General features: G+C 39.0%; 1 protein-coding gene and 1 pseudogene across 3 annotated transcripts in view; one reads left to right on the forward strand and one right to left on the reverse strand.

Moving 5' to 3' along the window:
* FMN1 (formin 1) overlaps nucleotides 1-27,313 on the forward strand; it is a 376,423-nt gene that overhangs the window by 143,263 nt on the left and 205,847 nt on the right. The window lies entirely within an intron of this gene.
* LOC102733040 (ubiquitin carboxyl-terminal hydrolase isozyme L3 pseudogene) overlaps nucleotides 23,416-27,313 on the reverse strand; it is a 398,129-nt pseudogene continuing 394,231 nt past the window's right edge.

A 27,313-nucleotide genomic window follows, 5' to 3' on the forward strand; every position in this document is an offset into this window, starting at 1 on the left:
ACTGGTGTGAGGTGGTATCTCATTGAGTTTTGATTTGGATTTCCCTGATGCCGAGCGATACTGAGCACTTTTTCATGCGTCTGTTGGCCATTTGGATGTCTTCTTTGGAAAAATGTCTGTTCATGTCTTCTGCCCATTTCTTGATTGGATCATTTGTTATTTGGGTGTTGAGTTTAAGAAGTTCTTTATAGATTTTGGATACTAGCCCTTTATCTGATCTGTCATTTGCAAATATCTGCTCCCATTCTGTCGGTTGTCTTTTGGTTTTGTCGACTGTTTCTTTTGCTGTGCAAAAGCTTTTTATCTTGAAGTCCCAAGAGTTCATTTTTGCCTTTACTTCCCTTGCCTTTGGTGATGTTTCTAGGAAGAAGTTGCTGCGGCTGAGGTTGAAGAGGTTGCTGCCTTTGTCTCCCTTAGGATATTGATGGACTCCTGTCTCACATTGAGGTCTTTCAACCATTTGGAGTCTATTTTTGTGTGTGGTGTAAGGAAATGGCCCAGTTTCCTTCTTCTGCATGTGGCTGTCCATTTTTCCCAACACCATTTGTTGAAGAGACTGTCTTTTTTCCATTGGACATTCTTTCCTGCTTTGTCGAAGATTAGTTGACCATAGAGTTGAGGGTCCATTTCTGGGCTCTCTATTCTGTTCCATTCATCTATGTGTCTGTTTTTGTGATTCATATAATCTTATCTCAATGTATAATCCACTTCCTTAAGTTCAAGTTAAATTCTTCGAATGGTTTCACTACTCTTTTCATACTGTCCTAAAGTCCTGTTTATGAATCTGCTGATTGTAGGCACCTTGGAGAGAGCAATGATTTTTTTTTTTCCCTCTCTTTGCAAGTACCTAGCAAAGTGCTTGGCCACATAGATGATGCACAAACATTTCTTAAATAACCACCTGTGATCGAAAAATAATAGTACCTAAATTTAATCAAATCCCTACTATGTGCCAACCTTTGTTCTAGGTATTTAACATTAGTATTATAAAGCATAAATGTAGAAATATAAGCTAAGTAATAGATTTGTTACCATTTTAAAAATGATAAAACATGAGTTTCCCAGAGACTGACTGGTCAGAAGTCCTGGACTAGTCAGTGGGAGAACCTGAATTTGAATCCACCTAGACCTATCTGACCCTTTACATTAATTGGTGTAGCATTACTGGAAAGAACATTGGATCCAGAATCAGAAGGTCTGGATTGTGGTCTTGGGTTTGGGGCGATGAACAATGTGAGTGCTTTCAGCTCAGTTTCCTAATATCTAAAATGAGGGACCAGGCCATATAAATTCTAACAGTGCCTTTGAATTTTATTATTGGCCCCACCATGCTTGAAAAAAAAAAGTTCAGTTTATCCATCATGTTGTCCTTTCAGACTTGGGGTTATCTAACTCAGAATCTCTAAATCCCCATTCTTTACACATGCCCTTTTATTCTTTTAGTTTCTTTGGGAGGTTCCTCTAACATGGGCTCTCTTCTCCACTCTGCTTGTCTTTGTGGAGCAGTGTGTTCATGTTTCAGTAATACTCTGCATGCTAGCATCCTGGTGCTTTTTCAGATGCCTGACTCAGTGAAGGTTGCAACTCCTAGAATGATAAATGAAACTTCTACAGGAGGGCCTGCTCTTCTTTATGACAGGAGGAAAGCACGAGCATGGGATGGCTAGGACTTCTTTGGCTCTCTGCTTCTTCAATTTTGAAAGTCAGGGCGAGTTGGGGGGAAATGCATGCCCTCCTTCTGGCTTTTGAGGAGCTCTGGATGATTTAAGAATGTTGTTTTTGACCAGCACTTTCATCAGTTTGGAAGTAGGTGCCATGGAAATGACAGATTGTTTTATCTCTTTTTACCTAATGTTCTTTGCATTGTAGGACAGAAGAAAGAACTAGCCAACAGTGACATTTCCTTTACGGGAAACTTTCTCATTAACCCCATTCATCACGTGCATAGCCCCTAACTGAGGGGAAACTTGACTGAGCAATGGCCTCTGGCAGGCCCCTGCTCGTTGTGCAATGCAGTCACATTTCTAATATGGTAACTCCCACTGTGAAATGATCCAGGGACAGAGGCCAAACTAGAAATTGACTTACATTGTACCTTGTTGTCCCCAAGAGAACCAAATGGTATGTTGGCCTCCGTTAAACAAAACCTGTAGACTTCCTTTTCTCTCTCCAGCCCACCCCACAGGTCCATTTCTAATAGTTTACACATGCTGTTGACACAAAATTGATTACAAACTACACTTGAGCTGATACAGCTAAACTTATAAAGATACATAAATCCTAAAAAAAAAAAAAAAGATACATAAATCCTGAGCTGTTTCCATTTGTTATGTTCTTTGTTATCAACACAATACATTTAAATCTATTAGTTCCTTGAGAATACTGTGAGGGAAAGGGAGTCATTTGTAGAGGGATAAACAAAACCTTCACAATTATGAAATATGATGATTTCATTAAACCCTCATGGTATTCCCCTACGTGCTGATATTAGTATAATTCATTACTGAGATGTCAAAAAAGAAGACAAAATTTTAAATGTTGAGAAGTATTTTAATTCATTGTTTCATTGTGGGTATAGAATACAATGTTATGAATTTAGTAGATTTGCTTGTTTACTGGGGTTTGGATATTTCTTAGGCTCTTGGCTTCCTGGACCAGAGCCCACAGATATCACATCTGTGTTCATCAGGGATATTGGCCAGTAGTTCTCTTTTTTAGTGGTGTCTTTACTTGGTTTTGGTATCAGGGTACTTCTGGCCTCATAAGATGAATTTGGAAGTTTTCCTTCCTTTTCTATTTTTGAATAGTTTGAGAAGAATATGTATTAACTCTTCTTTAAATGTTTGGTAGATTTTGCCTGCAAAGCCACATCTTGTCCTGGGCTTTTGTTTGTTGGGAGTTTTTTGATTACTGATTCAATATCTTTGCTAGTTATCGGTCTTTTCAAATTTTCTATTTCTTCCTGTTTCAGTTTTAGGAGGTTATATGTTTCCGGGAATTTATCCATTTCTAGATTGTCCAATTTGTTGGGGTATAGCTTTTCGTAATGTTATAATTATTTGTATTTCTCTGGTGTTGGTTGTTATTTCTCCTCTCATTTGTAATTTTATTTGAGTCCTTTCTCTTTTTTTCTTGATAAGTAGAAGTTTATCGATTTTATTGTTTTTTTGTTTTTTGTGTTTTTTTTTTTTCAAAGAACCAGCCTCTGGTTTCATTGATCTGTTCTATCGTTTTTTCAGTTACTATAGCATTTATTTCTGTGCTAATCTTTATTATTTATTTCCTTCTGCTGGTTTTAGCTTTTGTTTGTTGTCATTTTTTCAGCTCCTTTAGGTATAAGGTTGGATTGTTTGAGATTTTTCTTGCTTCTTGAGGTAGGCCCGTATTGATATGAACTTCCTTCTTTGAACTGCTTTTGCTGCATCCCAGAGGTTTTAGACCATTGTGTTTTCATTTTCATTTGTTTCCATGTACTTTTTTATTTCTTCTTTTATTTCCTAGTTGGCCCATTCATCATTTAGTAGCATGTTATTTAACCTCCATAATCCTCTTTGCAGATTTTTTCTTGTGGTTGACTTCTAGTTTCACAGCATTATGGTCAGAAAAGATGCATTATATGACTTTGATCTTCTTAAATTTGTTGAGGGTTGTTTTGTGGCTTAGTATGAGATCTATTCTGGAGAATGTTCTATGTGCATTTGAATGTGTATTCTGATGTTTTAGAATGGAATGTTCTGACTGTATCTGTTAAATCCATCTAGTCCAATGTGTCATTCAAAGCCGTTGTTTTCTTGTTGATTTTCTGTTTAGATGATCTGCCCATTGATGTAAGTGGGGTGTTAAAGTCCCGTTACTATTGTATTATTATTGATTATTACCTTTATGTTTGTTATTAACTGTTTTATATATTTGGGTGCTCCTATGTTGGGTGCATAAATATTAACAATTGCTAGTATTGGATTGTCCCCCATATGATTACATAGTGCCCTTCTTTGTCTCTTGTTACAGTCTTTGTTTTAAAGTCAGTTTTGTTCAGGTGTGCCTGGTTAAGTGTCTGCCTTTGGTTCAGGTCATGATCCCAGGGTCCTGGGATCGAGCCCCAAGTCAGGATCCCTGCTCAGTGGGGAGCTTGCTTCTCCCTCTCCCTCTGTCCCCTGCTCCTGCTCTCTTGTGCACACAGTCTCTCTCAAATAAATTGAATACAGTCTTTAAAAAATAAAATAAAGTCTATTTTGTCCAATATAAGTATTGCTACTCTGGCTTTCTTTTGACATCCATTTGCACGATAGATATTTCTTCATCCCCTAACTTTCAGTCTGCAGGTGTCTTAAGTCTAAAATGAGTCTCTTGTAGGCAGTATATATGGGTCTTGGTTTTTTATCCATTCTGGTACCCTGTGTCTTTTGACTGGAACAATTAGTCCATTTACATTGAAAGTAATAATTGATATATATTTATTGTCATATTATTTTGTGGTTGTTTCTGAAGATTTTCTCTGATCCTTTCTTGTCTTTCTTTCTTTTTTTTTTTTTTAAGATTTTATTTATTTATTTGACAGAGAGAGACACAGCAAGAGAGGGAACACAAGCAGGGGGAGTGGGAGAGGGAGAAGCAGGCTTCCCACAGAGCAGGGAGCCCAACATGGGACTCGATCCCAGGACGCTGGGATCATGACCTGAGCCGAAGGCAGACGCTTAATGACTGAGCCACCCAGGCGCCCCTCTTGTCTTTATTTCTTTAGTGACATATTTGGATTTCTTTCTCTTTATCGTTGCATATTTATTAGTGGCTTTTGATATATGATTACCTTTGGGTTTGTTTATAACCTCTTTTGCATAAAGCAGTCTGTATTAAGTTGATGGTCATTTAAGTTTGAACCCATTCTTTTGTCCTCTCCTCCCCATGTTTTAGGTAAATGTTGTCATATTTTACATCATTTTATTCTGTGAGTTCTTGACTGATATTTTACAGAAATATTCATTGTAGGGGCACCTGGGTGGCTCAGTTGGTTAAGCTGAATATCATGACTGAAACTTCGGCTCAGGTCATGATACCAGGGTCCTGGGATTGAGCCCCACATTGGGCTCCCTGCTCAGCGGGGAGCCTGCTTCTCCCTCTCCCTCTGCCTGCCACTCTCCCTGCTTGTGCTCTCTCTCTCTCTCAAATAAATAAATAAATAAATCTTTTTTTAAAAAAGGAAAGAAAAAAATCATTGTTACAGCTTTTGTGTTTCCTACCTCCATACTGTCATTTTTGGTCTCTCTTTTCCATGCAAAGAGTCCCCTTTAATATTTCTTGCAGAGCTGGTTTTTGGTCATGAATTCCTTCAGTTCTTGTTTGTCTAGGAAACTCTTTAACTCTCCTTCTATTCTGAATGTTAGAGTATTCTTGGCTACAGATTTTTCACAATCAGCACTTTGAATATATCATGCCAATTCCTTCTGATTTGTAAAGTTTCTGTTGAAAAATCTCCTGCTTGCCTTATGGGGTTTCCCTTCATGTTACTGCCTTCTTTTGTCTTGCTGCTTTTTAAAAATTTTTTCTTTATCACTATATTTTGCCAGTTTAATTACAATATGTCTTGGTCCATATCTGCTTTTGTTGATATTGTTGGGTGTTTTCTGCCTTCTGGATATGGATATTTGTTTTCCTTCCCCAGAATAGGGAAGTTTTCAGCTACTATTTCTTCAAATAAGTTTTCTTCCCCCTTTTCTCTCTCTTCTTTTTCTGGGACTCTTAAAATATGAATGTTATTATGTTTGATGGAGCCACTGAGTTCCCTAAGTCTGTTCTCATTATGCATAATTCTTTTTCTTTCTTTTGTTCAGCTTCATTACTTTCCATTACTCTTTCTTCTGGGTCATTAATTTGTTCCTCTGCTTCTTCCAGCCTGCTATTCCTCCCATCAAGCATGTTTCTCATTTCATTTATTGAGCCCTTTATCTCTGCTATGTTATTCCTTATCTCTGTGTTAAGGGTCTCACAAACGTCTTCCACTCTTAAGTCCAGTGAGAATCTTTATGATCATTACTTTAAATACTCCATTAGGCATATTACTTATATTTGTTTTGCTTAGATCTCTGGCCCTGGCCTTGTCCTGTTCTTTCATTTGGGATAAATTTCTCTGTCTTCTCATTTAGTCTAAGTCAGTGTGCCTAGTTCCTGTGTTTTAGGAAAGTCAGCTATGTCTCCTGTTCTTGAGGTTAATGGCCTTATGAAGAAGAGGTCCTATAGTGCCCTGCCATGTAGTGTCCCCTGTTCCCCAGGGCCTGGCACTTCTAGGAGTGTCTTCAATGTGTGCTCTGCTGTTGTGTCCTGGCCACTTTATCCTTCAGGCCAGTCATATGCAGAGGCTCTCTTTGCCTGTCATGGGCACTGTTTGGTCCCTGACCTGAATGTGACATATTTTATCTAGGTGTGCTCTGGTCTGTTTGTGAAATGAGACCTGTCGCCACTGCCACCAGAATCAAGGCTCTGTAAAACTCCCACATTGGGAGACACTGTAAAAGCAGGGATTGGGGCTGTCTTCTGGGGGAAGGGACTTCTCTTGCTGGGACTGAGGCAAGCATGACTGGAAGGGGCAGTTTCACCAGAGTGCAGGGCATGGGCCTTGGTGTGAGCAAGTTAGGTAGTAAGTGTTGGGGCTGCACTGGTTCCCAGAGGTGGCCCTGCTAAGGGATGGGGGAGGGAAATGACATCTGCCATTTCCTTTGTTCCTTGAGGGGTCTCTCTGTGAATGCTGCCTGTCTGGGACATGCTCCAAGATGAGCAACTAACCTCCCCACTGTGCCCAGGCACTCTTCAGATCACTCTTTGCATGCTGTAAGTTAGTGGGTTTTTTGCCTGCCTTTTCTCCAAGAGCAGCCCCAATGCCTCTGGTTCTCTGAGAAGCATGCTGACTTTAAAATTCCAGTCTTTAAGTCCCCCTGGTTGCAAGAACTCATGAAATTTGCGCCCTTTCCCTTTCCAAGCCTGTTGGTATGGGGAATTGTCTTCTCCATGTGTGCTCTCCTGTGTGCTAGTCTATCTCTTGCTCTTCTCCATGACTGCTGCTCCCTCCCCACTGCAGTGACCATGGTCTTTTTCTCTCTCAAGCCACATCTCTGCACTTCATACTTTCTTTGATGTGTCCTTTTTTCTACCTTTAGTTGGGGAGTTTGTTCTGCCAGTCTTCAGGTTGATTTCCTGGGTAGTTAGGATGATTTGATAGTTATCTGTTTGCATTCCTGGGAGGAAGGGAGCCTAGGGTCTTCCTGCTTTGCTGCCATCTTCCCTTCCTCCTAAAATCTGGACTCCTTTACTTGTTTATGTTGATTGCCTGGTGTGGAGACATCAGTTGATGACCCTGGTGTGGAGCATAGAAGAGCTGAGTAAGAATGTTCTCATCCTCTTTCTCCATGGTCTCTTGAATACCAAGCAAAAGTCCCTTGAGCTCTTAGATCTTGGTGGACTTTTATATTTCTTTTCCTTTTATTTTTCCTTCCTTCCTCATCCCCTTTCTTCCTGCATCCTGTCTTTTCCTGAAAGGGCTACTGATGGAATAGAGAGGGCAGCAGTGTTGGAAGGTACATGAAAAATAAGCTCTTAGTGCAAAATATTGGGTATGGTCTAGGACATTTTAGGAAGGGATGGGAAGAAATTCTGTGTGATTGTAGAGTTTGAATGCTGAGTACCCTTTGCTTTCTGACTTGATTGGAGATGGTTACCATCAGTTACTGAATACGAAGTACTAACTCTATGCCAGGTACTGTGCTCAGTGATTCATATACATAATTTCTAATCAATTGAGACTCAGGAGAAGTAAGGTCCTGTCCTGAGTTTTCACAGCTGGTTACTGTGATGGCAAGATTTACTGACTAGGTGTGTCTGATTTCCAAATCGGCTCCTTTCCACAGTCAACTTGTCAACTGGCTCAGTGATTCATATACATAATTTCTAATCAATTGAGACTCAGGAGAAGCAAGGTCCTGTCCTGAGTTTTCACAGCTGGTTACTGTGATGGCAAGATTTACTGACTAGGTGTGTCTGATTTCCAAATTGGCTCCTCTCCACAGTCAACTTGTCAACTGATTTGATTCATTTTCTCTAGTATAATGGTTTTTTTAATTTTCATTTTCCTTCCCCTCATCCTGTGGCAGAGACTTCTGCAGATCACCCCTTATTCTTATCCTATACAAGCTCTTCATATGGTTCAAAAAAAAAAAAATAATAATGGGGACATTTTTGTGGTGTTGGGGAAGAGTCCTCTTATCTCACTGGTTTCAGAAGTCCCAAACTGTTCTGCTGTTCTTCCCACCAAAGTACAGAAGGAAGGAGCAGGTAGAAAATTGTCCTCTTCAACTTCATTGCTCACAGCTGGTTCTGAGCCCAGTTTGAAGAGGAGACTCTGATATTTCTCACCATATTCTTGATAATTGTCTATATTCATCATAGAGATTTGAAACTTGAGTCTCAAATCAATTTGTCAAGACCACCAAGTCAGAAAATATGGGGGCAAAACTTCTAGGCATTCTGCCAGCTAGTTACTTCATTGATTTCTGCAGGGTTTCCTTAGCTATTCTCAAACCTTATCTTCCCCAACACAGCATCTGAAACCCAGCATTACTGATCCCTTAAGCACATGGAACGATGTGGCTATTCTCTATGTTGTCACCTATTTGTAGGATGTGCCCATGTGTGATACATGGTACCTGTTGCCTCTTCTAACAAGTCCAGCCTCATGTGGGCTTTGGAATCCATAATGTGAATTTATTGCATGTTTGTGTGTGTGCACATACATGCATGTGTATATTCTGACCTTTTCACTCCAAGTTATTCTAGTTTGCTCTGTGTCCTAGTAAAGGAAGAACAATAATAATAATAGCTAGTGTTTATTGAGCATTTACTATGTGCCAGTCTTTATATATGAGAATTAGTTGTGTTACTACACCAATTCTATGAGGTGGCACACTCCTAACCTCCACCTGAACTACCTCTGAAAATTCTTACACCTCAAAAGTCCTTGCCAGAGAGTATTCATGAAAGGACCTTGTTTCTGGTCTGACCCTTACCTTTGATCTATCCTTGGGTAGAATATCAGTCCTTAAGAGTGGTGGGCCTTAGGAGCAGAACCTGCTGAAAAAGAATCTGTATGGTGAAGTCAACTAACCATTTGTTGGATGATATGCAACTTAATTCCAGGCAAGAGAGCTGGATAAAAATCCAGATGTGGCATCTTCCTTGAGTTCTAATCTTAGCTTCACTATATACTACATGTGTTGTCTTGAACAAATTACTTAAGCCCTTATGAGCTTCAGTTTCTCATTAGAAAGAGGTTGTGATGATATTGTAACTTGGTTAATGTATATGCTGAGTGCAAGTACTGTGGTAATTAGGTATGGGATTGCAAGTACAATGGCATGCAGTAGATGGCCAATAAATGGTAATTACTGTATCTCTCCTGATGACCAGCATGCTTAGTTTAAGTCAGTGGCTTTTGAAGTTTAGTTTTTGGTGGTAAAGCTCTTATGATATAAACCCTGTACCTATATAAAATAAAAACATTCTGAAATTAATGTTAAACCCAATGTTCCAAAAAGCATTGCTTTTAATATTTCTGTCATAAAAGTATGATGCTCTCATTTCCATGACCTCCCCTTAATGGAAGTATTGATGCTGCTGTGCTTTTGTGAAAGAAATATTTGAACACCACGAGTGACAGCACAGATCTGGGGGGGGAGACCTAAGTAAGATGTTGCATTTCAAAATTGTTCTTGCTTTAAAGATAAGTACTTGCTAAAATAGAATTTCATATATGTAATTCTGCCTTTTTTTTTTGAACTACTGTAATTCTGCTTTTTATAATCAAATACCAATTGAGTACCTGTCAAACATAAGAGATGTGCTAGAGGTGGGGCACCAGGGTGGCTCAGTTGGTTAAGCGACTGCCTTCGGCTCAGGTCATGATCCTGGAGTCCCGGGATCGAGTCCCACATCGGGCTCCCTGCTCAGCGGGGAGTCTGCTTCTCCCTCTGACCCTCCCCCTCTCAAGCTCTCTCTCTCTCTCATTCTCTTTCTCAAATAAATAAATAAAATCTTTAAAAAAAAAAAAGATGTGCTAGAGATAAAACGTCATTTAATAATTATAACAATAACAGCTAACATTTACTATATTACTGTATTAGTATATGCCAGACACTCTCCTTAGCGCATCCTTTGGATTATTTTATTTAACCCTCACATAAATTCTTTACTCAGAGGATTTACTATCTAGTTAGAAAAATAGAATATATGCCATAAAGGTCAAATAACAACAGACAGCTTAAAATAAGTACTAGTGTTTACCTAGAGACTAATGAAGGGAAAGACTATATGAGTGTTAGCATCTGCTTTTTTTTTAATATTATCTACTTTTAATGGAATTTGAGAATTTCAGATCTTACATGTCAACTAAGAGAATTATCAAGTCTCAGATTTTCTGATTGCCATAAATGAGTGGCAATTGTTTTTCCCGTCTCTAAAAGCTGCTGTGTTTCTGTAATACACCTTTGCATATTTTGTTCTAGTATTTTGTATGGTATGACCCCTCTTTGTTGCAAATACATATAATACACATAAAGAAAGGTATATCACGTAGATAGATGGGTTTGTGACAGATAACTTGAGTGTTTTACAGTTATTTTAGAATCCATTCCCTAATCTTACCACTGGAGGTCAGCTTGACCCTTTTTTCTCTTAATAAGCTTCAAGTAGATTTTCTTTGTATTGAAGCAGATTTCCAGTTCAGAACTTTGCTTTAAATACATGAGGAATCAAACCGCTCTTAGTTTCATTCCCAGAACACGCACAGATATATGCATACAGTCATATATCTGCACTCAGAGGCATAAGGCTCAGTGTACTTACAGAAGTAATACGTGATGTATTTATGGCTATATATAGGCATGTACATTCTATCTGAGAAAAGAAAAAGAGCCACCAGAAAGCAGTGCCTTATGAAATTGGTCATCTCTGTTTCATCAGCTGGAATCATTAAGAGGAAATTAGACTTCTCTCTATCATTCACTAAGTATTAAGAGCCTACTGGGCGTCAGGTGCTGTGCTGGATGCTGGATGGAATAGAATAGACATGGTTCCTACTCTCTGGGAGCTTGTAGTCCAGTCAGAGAGACAGATATTGATAAAAATAATCCCTCAGGAAGTATAATATTGCTGTGGAGAGGAATATAGTATAGGATGTTATGATAGGATGCAGTTTAGATTTGAGGTCAGGGAAGGATTCTTTTAGCAAGTGCCACTTAAGCAGAGGCCTGAAGGGTGAAGAGGAGCTTGGCTGGTTTGAAGGACTCTGGGGAGGGCCAGTGTGACGGGACAGAGGAGAAAGGTTGGGGATGAAGATCTGGAGTAGTGGTTTTCAAGCGTTTTAAACTGTATCTTAGAATAAGCAATGCATTTTCCATCGAAACCCAGATTATGTGTTTTTGCATGTGTGAGAAATAAGAGTTCTCTTAAACAGAACTGATTTAATGTGAATGTATTCTGATATATTTAACACTCGTATTTAAAAAAAAAAAATGCTGGTGGTAAAACATAAATTGATTTCTATCCCATTGCTGGATCATGGACCAGGGTTTGAAAAGCACTGCCACGGAGGAGGGCAAGAGAGGCCATAATCGGGAAGGGCCTTGTTCGTCCTTAAGGTTTTGCGATTTCATCCTCAGAACAGTGAGAACCTACTGGTTCGGAGCAGAGAAGTGTGAAACATGAAAAGATTTGCCTTTTCAAGAGACGCCCTCCCCCCTAGGCTGTTGTAGAGGGTAGATGTAGGGGAGCCAGAGTGGAAGTGGGGAGGACAACTGGCAAGTGTTGCCGGCCTGCAGGTAGGAGGTGATACTGGCTTGGCCTAAGTTAGGGGCGGAGAGAGAATTCGCTCTCTCCGACAGGAAGTGTGGACCTTCTCCAGTGCTGATGGTTGCTTCTGCTAAAGCTGGAGTTCCTGAAATCACCATTGTTGCTTCCCTGTACATGTTTGCACAGCTTGATTCTCCCTTGGGTACCTAGACCACTACTGGAACATTGTAAGTACACAATCAATATTTTTTAAATTAGTAAATCGTAGGGAGGCAGAGGGTGCTAACAATAATGCTATGTTTTCAAGCATGAAATGAGAGCGCTCTTTCTTGGTATCTGCATACCCTCCCCTCATCATGACCGAATATATGCACAACACCAAGACAATTACTCTTCTCTACAAATAAGTGACAGTTTCTTGTACTCCGGAAGCTGTTGTGGGTATCTGCTTAATACAGTTCTGTTTATTAATAATAATATTAAACATATGGCATGAGTCATATCTGCTGCAAAGAAACAATGCATGTAATTTAAAGTATTAATTGATAAAACAGAATAATTTTTTTTCAAATTTGGATGAGGTTTATAAGTTGAACCATAGGAAATTGTTGATATTTGGCCTATTTTGACTTATAAAATGGCAAATTCATTTATGCTTCATCTAATATATTCACACAAGCAAGGAGGTGAATGTGTGTTGGAATTCTATTCCTCTGGCTGGACCATCCTCTGAAATGTTCACTGGAGCCTCAGGCAGGGATTGAGAAACTCAGCTGAGGGGTGCCTGGGTGGCTCCGTCGTTAAGTGTCTGCCTTAGGCTCAGGTCGTGGTCCCAGGGTTGGGATCGAGCCCCGCATGGGGCTTCCTGCTCGGCAGGAAGCCTGCTTCTCCCTCTCCCGCTCCCCCTGCTTGTGTTCCCTCTCTCACGGTCTCTCTCCCTCTGTCAAATAAATAAATAAAATCTTTTAAAAAAATAATAAAAATTTTAAAAATGTAAAAAAAAAAAAAAGAAACTCAGCTGAAAATGTCATGAGGCACTGCCCATTGGATAGCGACACATGTATTCTATGGTCACTGTTTTCAAAGTGGAATTACTGAGACCTGTAGTGATCCTTATGCCCCATGTCACATACAGAATTGTCCTGGTGAACAATTTCCCAGCCTTCAGGCGAGTCATGAAAAATTACTGAAAACTGTTTATCCAACTTAAATTAGTATTCCCTGGTCTAGTGAACAGGCTAAGTATATCATTGATCTTTCTCAGTGAGCTCAAACTGATGTTTTACTCTATAAAAAATGAATAGTTGTGACCCACTATTGATCATTTGGTCTGTGTAATACAAGTCTCTGTAAAAGTATTTGTGCTTTTCTTCCCTCATAGACCTTTTACAGTAAAACTTTCATTTCTGGAATTGGAAGTTATAGGAATATTGTGGTACAGATACATAGGAAAAGGATTAGAAGATTGGGAAAGGAAGTGAATTAAACATCTAAGTTATATTTATGGTGTGTTTTTTGTTAAATGTCTTGTTGAATATTTCCTTTACTTCTCCCACAGATAGCAGGTTTTTTGTTTTTGTTTTAGGTAAATGAAGTTTGAAAACTAAGATAGGGTCTGCCACTCATTAATAAATAACCTGGGGGGTCTTTTGATCTTTTAAAAAATTAATTTTCAATTAGTCTTGCTAGAGATTTATGAACACTAAATCTGATATTTTTCCTACTTCAGACTTGCAGTATAGTTCTCAGCCACATCATCTTAAAACTCTTTTAAGTAGTGAAAATCTGTATTTTCATCCAGAAAAGGGGTTTTCTTTTTGATATTTTACTTTCAGCACATAAAATAACAGTGATTCATCTCATGTTGATGAATATAATACAGTATCATTATTTTTCTCTGGGATTCCAGCATTCTAGAGTAGTGGCTCAGTCTTGAAGCTTGATTGCCAAAAACAAATGGAAACTCCTTTCCTCTGGCTATAAAATAATGGTGGATGGGCCCAAAAATGAGGAGGGGAGAAAACAAGATTGCATTACAAATCTGGCAACATCAGCCACACTAGTAAAATCAAATCCAATGTTGTTTTATGACTCTGAATTTATGTGAGTGCCCAGGATCAAAGGGCTCCAATCCCACTGGACTACAGGGTCCAGGGTTCATGGCAAAAACTCATCAAAAAGAACATTTTAGTCATTTAAGCTTTTCATTTTAATCAGCCTCAGTAATAAAAGAGCCTTTAGGTGTCCAAAAACATTTTGCAAGATCAAGAGGTTGTTCTCTCGCTCGTAGAAGCAGCTTTCTTATTGGATCCATATAATGCCTCTGGCCTTAGAGTGTCAAAGGGCCACCACCTCCATTTTGTTTGCCCTTGTGGGATGGTTTCTTTTGAGTCTTCTGTGTATTATGTGATAGTAAATTATGGTGTCTGACGGAAGGACCATAAAATTTTCACACAATCTATCAAGCTATTTCAGCCATTTAGAGTTTGGTCTCTGACAGCAAGTCAGGTACTTTGTAATGTTTAGACAGAAACGGAGTCTACTGCCGGCATCTTGACACATATCTGGAGACGGCTCTGCATAGGAGAAAGAACATGAGCCTTGACAGCCAGAAGATCCAGTCTTGAGTCCTAGCAGACGCCTCCTATGATTGTGGTTTGGGACAGTCCATAAAATGGGGATCCCACCGTCACCACAGGGCTGTTCAGATTACATAGGCTAATGTTTGTGAAGTTGCTATGCAGCAAGAAGAATGGATATGCACTAGGCATAGATTATGCACAGAACCAGCCTGAGTAGTCCTGCAGTTCCAACAGGAGACCTGAGTAGGTATAGGGAAGAGCCAGCCAGCGAGGAGCAAATTAAAAAAATGTTCCTGGAGAACACAGAAAAGGGTGAAAGCAGAGACCCAGGAGGTTGAATTAGCTTTGGGGAAAAGGGGAGGTGCATTTCTTTTAAGATAAGAAGAAAATAAAAAAGAATGAGTTCCTTTGTCTCTAGACTATTAACACCTTTATTTCTCTGCTTTAACTTTGATCCCCATGCCTACGAAAAGAAACTAAAGCACCCAATATTTTGCCACCTGATCTCTTTGATGTCCTCTTCTAACACCTCTTCTGCACCTTTCCCTGTTCCTTGTTCTCTTTTTGGCTGTTGTCTTCCCCCATTTCTCATAATAATTTCAGCTATCTTTTACTTCAAAATCCTTTCTCTTGATGATACTGCTTCTTTGAGCTTCCATCCCTCTTTTCACTGGCAAAGTTCTCAAACATTAGTCACATGTAGCCAATCCTTCTACCACTTGCCTTTTGTTACCTCTGTACAGAAACAGCTAAGACCGCAGAGGAAGCAGTTATCCCGTGCTGTTGGTCCCCTCTTGGTCTTCATTGGCTTGGATTCTAGATGGAGCGTCAGTGTTGAAATCCTTCTCGGATCTCCTCCCTTGACGTCTAGGATACTGAATTCTCTTTTGAGTGTGCTTCTCTGTCTTCTCTGCTTCCCCCTCATCCCTGCCTCCACAGCACCCCCCAAATGGGACCCTGTGAAAGGTAGCCTTTAGTTTCCTGACTTTCCATGTGTTGTCTCTTGAAGATTTCATTGATTGCTATCTCTATGTAAAGGCTTTTCAGAGCTATTTGTTTGGATTCAAATGTTTCCCTGAGTTCCAGTCCAGGAAGAGTTCTCATTTTTGCTGGAAAAATCCACCCTGGGAACTGTTTCCAGCATCTTAAAATTTAAAATTTCTGAAGCCAGAGCATCAAAAATTCTTATAATCCCAAGGTTGAAAAGACCTGTCTACCTGTCTCCTTCTGACTTTTCCCCCACCCAATATAAACATAGCACACAACAGTCTTTTTTTGGGACTGCCCTATATATTTAAGGTTCCACTGTTCTCCTAAGAGTGAAAGTCCAGGCTAAAAAAATCTCAGCCATCTTTGGCAACCTCACCCTTAGCTTTTGTATCTTGTGGATTGCCAAGTTATGATCATTTTAGCTGCATGGTCCCTCACATACACTTGTTCCTTAACACTCTGCTGCTCTCATTCTAATTTAGACCCTTAGGTCTTGCCTATATTCAAGCCATGTTATAGATTACTTAGAGATTGTTGTTTCTCTCTCTTACCCACCTTTAGTGGCTCACTATTGCTTATCCAGTTAAGTTCAAAGTCTTAGTGTGGTATTTAAGACCTTCTAAAATCAGATTCAAACTTCTAACTAGTCTTTTCTTCCATTATTTTCCTATGCTTTCCCATCACTCTGCCTTCTTCTTTTACTTGGCTTATTCTGCCACTTCAACTTTGTCAATCCTTTGTGGCCCACCAAGGGATCCTCATCATATATGAAACCATCTCTTGATGTCCCAAGGCTTCCTGCTCTGACACTTGGCTCTCTACCTGACTCCAGCACTTAGTAAGGCTTTCTATCATATTACAGTCTTGAAAGCAGAGGTATTGTCCCTCTCCTTCATTCCCAGTGGCGAACATAAGATGGACGTGAACCTTCAATAAATAGCAAACAGATGAAACTTCTATGATGGTAATACATGCATTAGTGCATAAATTAACCACTGATTGGTTTTCCCTTTTTCTTCCTTTGTAATGGAAACTAGATTTTAACCAAAGTGATTTTACAGGCAGTAGTTTTCACATTTAGAGACACGGGAGAATTATAATAGGAAAACTATGTTCTTGGAAGTTTTTTGACAGCGAGAATACTCTTTGTTTCTCATTGTATTAGATGGACATTTATCAGTTATTGCATGTTAAGACAACTTACGGTGAGTGAGCGATCAGTTGTATTAGTTGAGGTGAAATCACCTTGGACTCATATGAATGTGTGATAATCTGTAAACCCTTTCATTTTATAGATGAGGAACCACATACTGAAAGAGCTGATCTTTAAAATCGAGTTTAATGGTTCTCACCTTCTCTTCCTCAGTGCGCCTAAAGGAGGCACCATGCTCCCAGCAGGGCAGGGCTCCTTACAACCAGTGAAGTCCACCACCCATGGAGATTCACTTTCTGCATGCTACTCCTTAGGAGTTAAAGGGCCCAAGCCCATGCAGGCTGCTGATAGAAGTACCTTGACTAGAAGTGAGGTCTTCTCCCAGGCCAATGCTCTATCACATAAGCCATGTGGAGATCCCTGTGCCAAAGGTGGAGAAAGTGCTAACCACGATTTAAGTGGTGGGCAGGAAAACCATCATGCAGCACATGCATGGTGGCTGGTACTGAGCAATGCAGAGGTTTAACGTGTTTAAAACTAAAATCTTTGAACACACCAACAAAATTAAACATGATTCTTTTAGGAGTGCAAAGTAATGGGAGGAAAATAAGGCCCCCTCTTCCAAGTATCTCGTTCAATTTGAACATTTTTACCTGCCTATCACCTTTTCAAGGTCATAAGGTTGTCTAATATTTTTCTGCTCCTTTTCTCTCTCTTGTCTCTGCAAGATTTCAAATTGCATCCAGGATTTATAAATAGAACTTGAGAGATTCATTTTTTTCAGATGAGATTTTCCTAGACTTGAGAGATAAGGATCAATGTCCAAATTGACTCTGTTGTGACCTAGACTCAAATATTGGACTCCTACATCATCACTCACTTCTTGCTCATTAGCAATCTAATTACCTTTAAAAAAAAAAAAATGGAGGGACAGAGGCTGCCAGCTATCAGGAGTATCTCTTGGAGTGATTTTACATTTTTTTCCTCCAACCTGCAACCAAATACCACCCATAACAAAAGATTATTTTTAAATACAATTACTGAGAAGCTGTGAATGCTGCTGGAGGATTTTGCATAGCAAACCCCTTAAAAATTGGCTTTTAAAACCAATTATATCCAGAAACAGAAAGACAAATGTTTCCTTCTTTATATGCTCCATCTTTTAGTACTGGACTGTTGGGTGCTTTCCTCACAGATACATCATATTTGGGTTTAATTCTGCACTTTTATTCTTTTTTTTTGGCATTTTTTATTGTTATGTTAATCCCCATACATTACATCATTAGTTTTAGATGTAGTGTTCCATGATTCATTGTTTGTGCATAACACTCAGTGCTCCATGCAGAACGTGCCCTCCTCAATACCCATCACCAGGCTAACCCATCCTCCCATCCCCCTCCCCTCTAGAACCCTTAGTTTGTTTTTCAGAGTCCATCATCTCTCATGGTTCGTCTCCCCCTCCAATTCCCCCCCTTCATTCTTCCCCTCCTGCTATCTTCTTCTTCTTCTTTTTTTTTTCTTAACATATATTGCATTCTGCACTTTTATTCTTACCTGTGTTATGTTTATATGAAAATATGAAAAGCACATGAAAGAAAAAATAAAGTGATCAAGAAGGAAACAGGCATTTGCTTTTATATTTGACAACTATAGTTGAGATTGCAGGATTTTTTTTAAATTTTATTTAATTATGTTATGTTAATCACCATACATTACATCATTAGTTTTTGATGTAGTGTTCCATGATTCGTTGTTTGCGTATAGCACCCAGTGCTTCATTCAATTGCAGGATGTTTTAACATAGTAAATTCGGACCAAGAAAAGTGATCTTCATGTCCCACCTTTATAAAAATCAAAATTCCTTTCTTTCAAACACCTCCATGATTATAATCTGTTTCATATGTGTATTAACACTGTATTCAAGGACATGCAGTCAGAAAGCTTTCTACTGCTCTGATGTGTGGGTGAGGGAAAGGTGATGGTCCAACACTGAGATTCCTCGTAATCTAAATATTTATGTGTAAGTGGTGTGGGCACTGGAGCCAGTTCATTTCTTTCATGAAGGGTGCATGGCGCAAAGCCGGCAGGCTGAAGCTCTTGTAGCTGGCAGATACCATCCATGGGGCAGCAGCACATTTTTGGTATAAAACCCTCCAGCGGGCATGGAGTTTGATAGACATTATATAGCTGGCCCTGTATCGTCATTCACCTGTGTATTTAGTTACTCAGTTTTGAATGACTTGTGAAGAAATTATGTAGGAGTTTTCAGGTAATAGTGCCCCTGTCTTTTCACATTATTAATACGTGCAGCTGTAACATTTAAAATAGAAAAATTGGTGGAGAGAAAATTACAGCCATCTCAACCTCTCTGTCAAAATAAATTTGAAGTGACATTTAAACTTTGCACAGAATAGTTAAACATTTATTTTGCAAACATTTCATGAGTGATGCTCAATGTTTGATCACTTAGGAAATGAGAATTCTGATTTAAATTCATATCTTGCAATTACTGGAAAGCTGAAAAATGTGATTCTTGTAACAATGATCCTTTCGAAAAACCCAAATTATGGAGATGAATATCAGCCCAACATAATATAGTTTAATCTAAGGTTGGGGGGTGGGTAGTGCAGAAGGAAAACAAGAATGTGGTTTGTCTATATTCCAGGAGAAAAGAATCAAGTCAAAATGAGATCTGATCCTTTCCAAGTTATTGTGTGCATCATACTTGAGTGTAATTTCACATGCATCCTGATGTTCCAAGTATCATGAAACATCTAGTAATCAGAATAAATGTTCTGCCAAATTCCATTTATTGTCTTAACTCTTAAAGGCAGTGAGCACCCTAGATTTATAAATATATAATTAATATTCCTATTAAAAAATAAACCCACATAGGGGATTTACATTTTTCTTAATCCATGTTTACACAAAGAAGAGATCGGTTTTTAAATATTACATCAGATCTTTGTGAGCTCAAATTAATCAGGGTGATACTTTGCCAAAACTGTTTCTAAAAATGATGTGTATTGATGCCCTATGGTCAGGGAGCCTTCTCTGTGGAGTTTTAGAATTCCCTGACCATTATTCTAGGCCCCTCTGCTTTCAAGAATAGGTACGACAGATGTACTTTGTCACTTGTTTACTGTCAACCTCTATACGTCCTCAATTGCAAGGACTCCAAATGAAGCAAGCACAGCTCTAGAAACATTTCTGCCTCTTCTGAGATAGATCTATAACCGGAGATGTTTATTAAACTTGATTGCTTATGTACAGAAACTCAGAAAGAGCCCAGCCATCTTGAAGAATAAAGCAGTCACCCACGTTGTCACAGGTGCTATTTCAAGGCTTTTTGTCAATCAAGGCATTTCTAGGACTCCTTTTCCAGTCACTTTGTTGTCTGTCCCAGTGAAGGAAGGTTGGAAAATAAATCATAACACTTGAATCCACATGGAATAACTCATATTTGTGACTTCCTCAATGATTTTAAAGTGTAAATATTATGAGGAACTATAAAAATCCATGCCAATAAAAGTGGGTGTATTCAAAATAATGGCATTATTAATGTCTTTGGGATAGAATGTTTATTTTGACTAATTTGGGGTCAGTTTGTCAACTCACATCTAGGTCCTGTGCATATTGTAAAGTTACTCAGTCTGGAGGTCCACTAATGAGACATAGTTAACCAGATCTGGATGGAGATGGACCAGTAACTTTGGACTTGGGAATTCCATGAGGCTTGTTGGAAAGAACACAGTCGCACATCGGATATGCACTTATCAGCTAGGACCTACTTAAGGGGCGATAGCAGTAATCCTACAAATCAGAGGGCTTTCATCACATTTGTAACAGGCCCTGCATGGGCACTGCTCAGTAATTCCTTCCTCTTTCTCTTCCCTTTGCTAACTGAATGCAGAAGTTTTATAGGCACAATAGCCTCAGGGATTTCTTGGCTGGGGACATTGGAAAATTCATTTATTCAACAACTATCTGAATGCCTTTACAGACCAGGCGCTCTTCATGCTTCTAGGACTACATCAGTGAACAAGGGAGACAAAACATGAGTCCTCTTAGCTTGTTGTAACTGAGGTATTTGGAAGATGGAAGGAGGAAGGGAAGGTGGCAGTAGGCAGAGTAACTGCAAGGTAGGAAGAGGACCAGGGTGTTATACTCTCAGAGAAAACAAGAGGGGCAGTTCTCAAGTTCAGCTGCAGAGTCCCAAAGGAGAATGAGGAAAAACCCACCAAACTGGGTAACTCAGGAAGCCATTAAACGTGGTTTTCGTGAGCCTTTCAGTAAAATGGTGGTGATTTAGACTGGATTTTTGAGAAATTACACAAAGGGTATGGTAAAAATGCAAAGACAGAAGATAACCGCAAATCTTTTAGAGCAACACTTGTCAACGAACTTAATGGGAGATTTTTTCTTGAGGATGGGGCAGTGTTAAGCAGGTGTTCTCATTTTTTGTGAGGAGGGGGCAGATGTGAGAAGGACTCGAGCACTTTTTAGGTGGGGGTAAAAGGCAAGAGAGATACCTGTCAATGAATATGTAAAATATTGCTTGAGAAGAATTTTGACACATAAACATTGTGTCTTGTACATAAGCGATATCCTAGCTTTTTGTTGTATGATAAAATTCTAGTGTATTGAATGTGCATTCTCAGGGTATTTGGATCCTACTTAATGCATTTTATTTAGAAAGAAAGGTTGACTTTTGTTTAACCGCATTAAGTTCACCTTTTTCTCTAAGGCCACCATTTAAGCATACATATCACAGGAGACATATGGGTTGTGCTATAGCTTCCAACTGACAAGCACTATAAACCCAGCTAGTTACTATTAATTCCATCCAATATTAAATAAACTCTGCAGTATTTTTCAGTCAGTTTTTCTTGATTTCTTCTGAGTACATTATTCTGAGATCTTTCATCTTCCATGAGAAGTATATTAGAAAGCAAGATAGATAATGTCATCCTCGTTTTACAGAATAGAATTTGCAGCCTACAACCCTGTTGAAATAATAGGCCTCCTACACCTTGGAGACCCTGTGAGTATAGGAGGAAACTGCTCTAATTGCCATGTGGAATAGACTGTTTTGATAGTTTAGTGTTGTTTTTTTTTTCCCCCCTAGTAACAGAGACACCACCTATCAATCTATCACAAACCTAAGGCACACTTTTAACCTAATACCTTGATCCTTGCTTTGGAGGCTTGTTAAGAAAAACATTAATAGAGAAAACTCTTCAAGTTGACCTGGGAATAGAAGATGTTAGATCCTTTTTACTTACAGAAGCAGAGAAGTAGGACCTTGTATCCTTGAAAATATTTGGTGATCAACTACAATGAGAACATCAGACTCGTCATAAATAATGTGATAGGAAAGAGACTGACAGAGGGGAAGTAATGAGACATCACAGTGTTAAAGGCAATGTAACATCCTGCCTAGCACTCTGAGCTCTTAGTAGACGTTGTTCACTCCCTGGCCATGTTGTCACTTAGTGGTGATGTGAGAGTGATGCTGAATGTGTCGGTACTGTCTTAGCTGGTCACCACTAACCCCATCCCAGATCTGACCTAGACAGAGAAAGTTCCAGAACCTGGGCCACAGGTGTGAAAATGCTATAGCATTGATGAGAAAGCTTAAACTTTTGTTAGGAAAGCTGGACTTTGTTCTAGGTACTTCTTTAGATGCTTTTGGGACTCCTCTTACTCTATGTCTCTTGTAATGTGTTTTCTCAAAAGAGAAAGATTTTGTTGCAAACGAAATCTTGCTTGGAAGTCCAACTGTTAAGTGGCATTTTATTAGGGTGTATTTATTTTACAGTCTTAAATTTATACAAATGTATACTTATTATAATGTCAATCTGTAACTGCTTTTTTAAATTGAGATTATTTTATGCACAATAAAAATCACCCTTTATAATGTACAAGTTTTGACAAACCCACGCAGTCATGTAACCATAACCACAATCAAGACATAGAACATTCCATCACCATAAAAAATTCCTCTGTGTCCCTTGGAAGACATCCTCTCTCCTGACGTCAGGCCCCTGGCAACCATTCCTGCTTTTTCTTTCCCTATAGCTTTGACTTGCCCAGAATGTGATATGAATGGAATCATATGGTATAGTGTATGGCCTTTTAAGTCCAGCTTCTTAACACATTTGAGATTCATCCATATTATTTCTAATTAGATTTTACTTTGTGCATGTACCACCATTTGTTTATCCTTTCCCAGTTGAAGAACATTTGGGTGGCTTCCAATTTTGGCAATGTACTAGGGTCCTCCACAAAAAAAAATTAAACTAATAGGATTAAACTAAACTCGAGAGAGAGAGAGAGAGAGAGGGATTTATTTTAAGGAATGGCTCATGCAGTTATGGAGCCTGACAAGTCCCAAGATCTCCCAGGTGAGTTGATATGCTGGAGACCCAGGAGAGTGGGTGCCATAGTTCCAGCCTGAAGGCCAAAAATCTTGAGACCTAGGAGGAGCCAGTGTTGATGATTTCATTCCAAGGCAGGAAGAAACTAATGTCTCAGTTCAAAGGAAGTTAGGCAGGAGGAGTTTTTTCTTGGCAGGAGAGTGAACCTTTTTGTTCTATTCAGGTCTTCAACTGATTGGATGGTACCCACCCCCGTTAGGGAGAGCAATCTTCTTTACTCAGTCTACTGATTGATTCAAATGTTAATCTCATCTAAAAACACCCTCAAAGAACACCCAGTGGCCCAGTCAAGTTGACACAGAAAATTAACCCTCATGGGTGATTATTAATAAAACTGCTAAAAACGTATGTGTATGGATTTTCATGTGAACATGTTTTTTTTTTAATTCACATAAAGTTTAATCAGTCAAGTTAATGAAAATATCAAAATTTTTGTGTTAGTGTATGGCAGCAGAAATTTAATTTTTGTTGCAAATAATACAGTATTTGGTGTTTCCATCACTGACAAGCTATGCTGCAGATAGAGCAATGGCGTTGAATCTCAATTCATCAGGGTCACGTTCCATAAACTTCTTGCAAACTTCTATGGCATCCTTTAATAAAGTTTCATCACTAGTTTTCCCATGGTTAATTGGAAACTGTTTCCGTCCATCTAATTCATAGAGATGCGCCTCTACATGAACTAATGCAATAAAATGAAGATCTACTTTTTCATCTATACTTGGTGCCTCAGTCTCACCTTCATGGGCACTGGTCTCATGGTGACTCGAATAGCATCATAGTTCTCTAGGTATCTGGCTCGTTCTTCAGGACTCATTGACACAGACTCCTCAAGGAATTTTTTCAAGGTTGATCCAGATTCAAAGTGCATCTTGTCTTTCTTGTTGGCAATAGCATGGATCAGTCCAGTTGTTCCACAGGCATTGCTGATTGTTTGCTTCATGAAATATACTGATGATGTAACATCTTGTTCCTGAGATTTTATTTTTTCCTCCTCTTCTGTTCTGAATACTTCATACTTTTCTGTAATAGGGAAGAGAAGTAACACTGCACACACTGTTCTTGGTACCATGCTAAGGAGTTCAGGATCCATTCCATATACATCAACAAACTGCCAGTTAGGATGTAGACCTAATTGTTTGAGAAACTGGTCAGTGACCTCGGGATTGGCCTCCAGCGGGAGCCAGCGCTGACCCTCCGTTGCCGCTCCGCCCCGGCCCCTCTCCAGGTCTGACAGCCGCCGCCACTTCCGCCCCCCCATGTGAACATGTTTTAATTCACCTGGGCAAATACTTAGAAGTGGGACTGTTGGGTCACATGGCAAGTGCATATTAACTTTATAAGAAACAGCCAAATTGTTTTCTCAAGTAGCCGTGCCATTTTACATTCCCATTGGTCACCTAGGAGAGTTCCAGTTGCTCCACATCCTCCCGAGCCCTTGGTATTGTCAGATGGGTCAGTTTTCCTCTCTTCCCCCTCCCTTCCTTTCAATAAATATGTAGTGGTATCTCATTGTGGTTTGGTTTAAGGGATGTCAAGCATCTTTTTTATGTGCTTAAATGTTCTCCATATATCTTCTTTCATGAGCACATTTGAATCATTTACCCATTTTGGAAGGAGGAGGTTGTTTTTTAAATTTTTGTTTTAACAGAGTTCTTTTTATGTTCTGGGTACAAGTTCTTTGTCAGATATGTATTTTGTGGATAATTTTCTCCCAGTCTGAGGCTTATGTTTTATTTTAACAGTGCCTTGCCAGAATTGAACTTTTGAAAAAATTCAATTTATCAATTTTTGTGATGGCTTGTGCTTTTGATGGCATATTTAAGAGCTCATTAAGAGTACACTTATTGTGTTGACCACTGAGTAATGCATAGAATTGTTGAATCACTATATTGTACACCTGAAATTAACACTGCGTGTTAATTATACTTCAATTTTTTTTAAAAAAGAAAAAGAACTCTGCCTACACCAAGGTCATAAAGGTCCTCTCATATGTTTTCATGAAGATGCTTTTTTGATAAAAACAAATTTGAATTTAGGAGTTTTAAATTTAGAGTTTTCAATAAGCCACAGCATCCAATTACTTTATTTTACTAGAAGAAAATTACAAAAACCACATTTTATAAAATATATGGTTAAAAATGGAGTTAAAAATTTTTTTTCCCTTAAAATCCTAAGGTTGTATTCAGTTTTAAAACAATCCTTAAGATTGAAACATGTATTACAGGAAATTTTTACATCAAATTAATAACAATTAATGGCTGCAATTATTTTTATAATTTTTATTTTTTTATTTTTTGCATCCTGCTTTTTTTTTTTTTTTTTTTGACAGAGAGAGACACAGCGAGAGAAGGAACACAAGCAGTGGGAGTGGGAGAGGAAGAAGCAGGCTTCCCGCTAAGCAGAGAGCCCAATGTGGGGCTCAATCCCAGGACCCTGGGATCATGACCTGAGCCAAAGGCAGACACTTAACGACTGAGCCACCCAGGCATCCCTTTTTTAAATTTTTTTTATCTTTTAAAGATATTATTTATTTATTTGTCAGAGAGAGAGCACAAACAGTGGGCGGGGGGCGGGGAGGCAGAGGGAGAGGGAGAAGCAGACTTCCCCGCTGAGCAAGGAGCCTGATGCAGGACTCGATCCCAGGACTCTGGGAATCATGACCTGAGCCGAAGGCAGACGCTTAACTGACTGAGCCACCCAGGCGTCCCTGGCTGCAATTATTTGTAATCATACACATTACTCTGTCAACACGCACCAAGTATAAAATTAAATGCCAAAATCACCTGGTTTTCTCCTCATTCTTTGCTTGTTATCAGACAACAAACTGTTTTGCCAAAGTAGGGGCCTGCACAGAGCAGATGAACCTGAGCCTTGGCTGTGCTTCATTGAATATGTATCTGTGCTGTAGCAATATACTTACATGTATAAGGGCAAGCCTGAATTTTAAAAAAGAAAGAGACCAGTGTAGAGTTACAACTTTCCTAATCAATGAAATTTGTCTTCAGAACATCCAAATAGATCCCAAAACATGTCAGGGGAAACTTTGTATTCCAGATTGCCAGAAAAAACAAAAAGAAAAACATAAACAAAGCCAAATACCTTAGTACTAGATGTGCTGTTAGCATTGAAATGTGTATTTTTTATATAACTTTCTGCATTTCTTAAAGTCCTTGTTGTTTTTAGGTTAAATATCCTTTTAAAATAACATTAAAACTAAGTGTTTGCAGAACTGCTCAGATACTCCATGGATCCCAAGACACCTGATTTGTAAGTTTTCTGATCTTTTTCTAACCTGTTTATTTTACAGATGAAGACAATAGCCAGAGATAAGAAGGAAATTTGAGGTCGTACAGCAGTCTTATGCTGAACTAAATCCAGGCACTCTGACCACTATTTTAGTGTTTTTTCCATTACCTGGCCCAGTCTCTCCAATTATAGTAGAAAATATTTCTCCTTGGGTCCATTACTTAGAGAATAAAGACTATCCTTAATTTTGTGAGCCCTTTTCTGGCATCTCAACGTATATCTTATACAATGAGTGTGCCTTTTGGCTGGGGTGAGCAATTTTTGGAAATTTAAGACATTTCCCTTCCTAGCTTCCTTAGAGGACATGTCCTAGACCAGAGCCCAGATCTTAATGAAAAACATATAAACCCTCTTGTTTGTTTTCCTTGTCGATTAACCTATAATTTTAAAACCATTCAATGGCAGATTTATCAAGTGACTAATCCCTAGGAAGACTCAAAGTGGCGAGGAGAAGGTGGTTGTGGCCTAGGCACACATCATTGGTCATTTATTCAAACACGTTAAGGTAGGAAGCCAAATACCTCCCTGATTACTCATTGGAAATATATTCAGGGAGGTTAGTTATAAGTGTTTGGGCCTGGAGTGGCCTGTTCCTGTGTAGTAGAAGCAGCATGAATAACTTGGGATATCTTTGCTGGACAAATCAACCGGTGTGGTCTTGGTTTTCTTCAGTTCTCAAGAAAAATGTTATGTGTCAATAATAATAATGTAAAATCCATATATATATATAGCTCAGCTGTCTTGAAGATTGAAAATGACAAATATCTCTTCTCAGCTGGAATGTCTCAAAGTATGGATTGTTTCTTTTTTTTTAAAGATTTTATTTATCTATTTGAGAGAGAGAGAATGAGAGACAGAGAGCATGAGAGGGAGGAGGGTCAGAGGGAGAAGCAGACTCCCTGCCGAGCAGGGAGCCCGATGTGGGACGGATTGTTTCTTAATTATTATCATTTCTCTGATACTTTTCACAAGATCTGATGCATTATAGATGCTCATTAAAGCTTATTTGA

This window comes from Leptonychotes weddellii, chromosome 9 (assembly GCF_054177405.1).
Source record: "Leptonychotes weddellii isolate Sample4059 chromosome 9, ASM5417740v2, whole genome shotgun sequence".
In the NCBI taxonomy this organism is placed as follows: domain Eukaryota; kingdom Metazoa; phylum Chordata; class Mammalia; order Carnivora; family Phocidae; genus Leptonychotes; species Leptonychotes weddellii.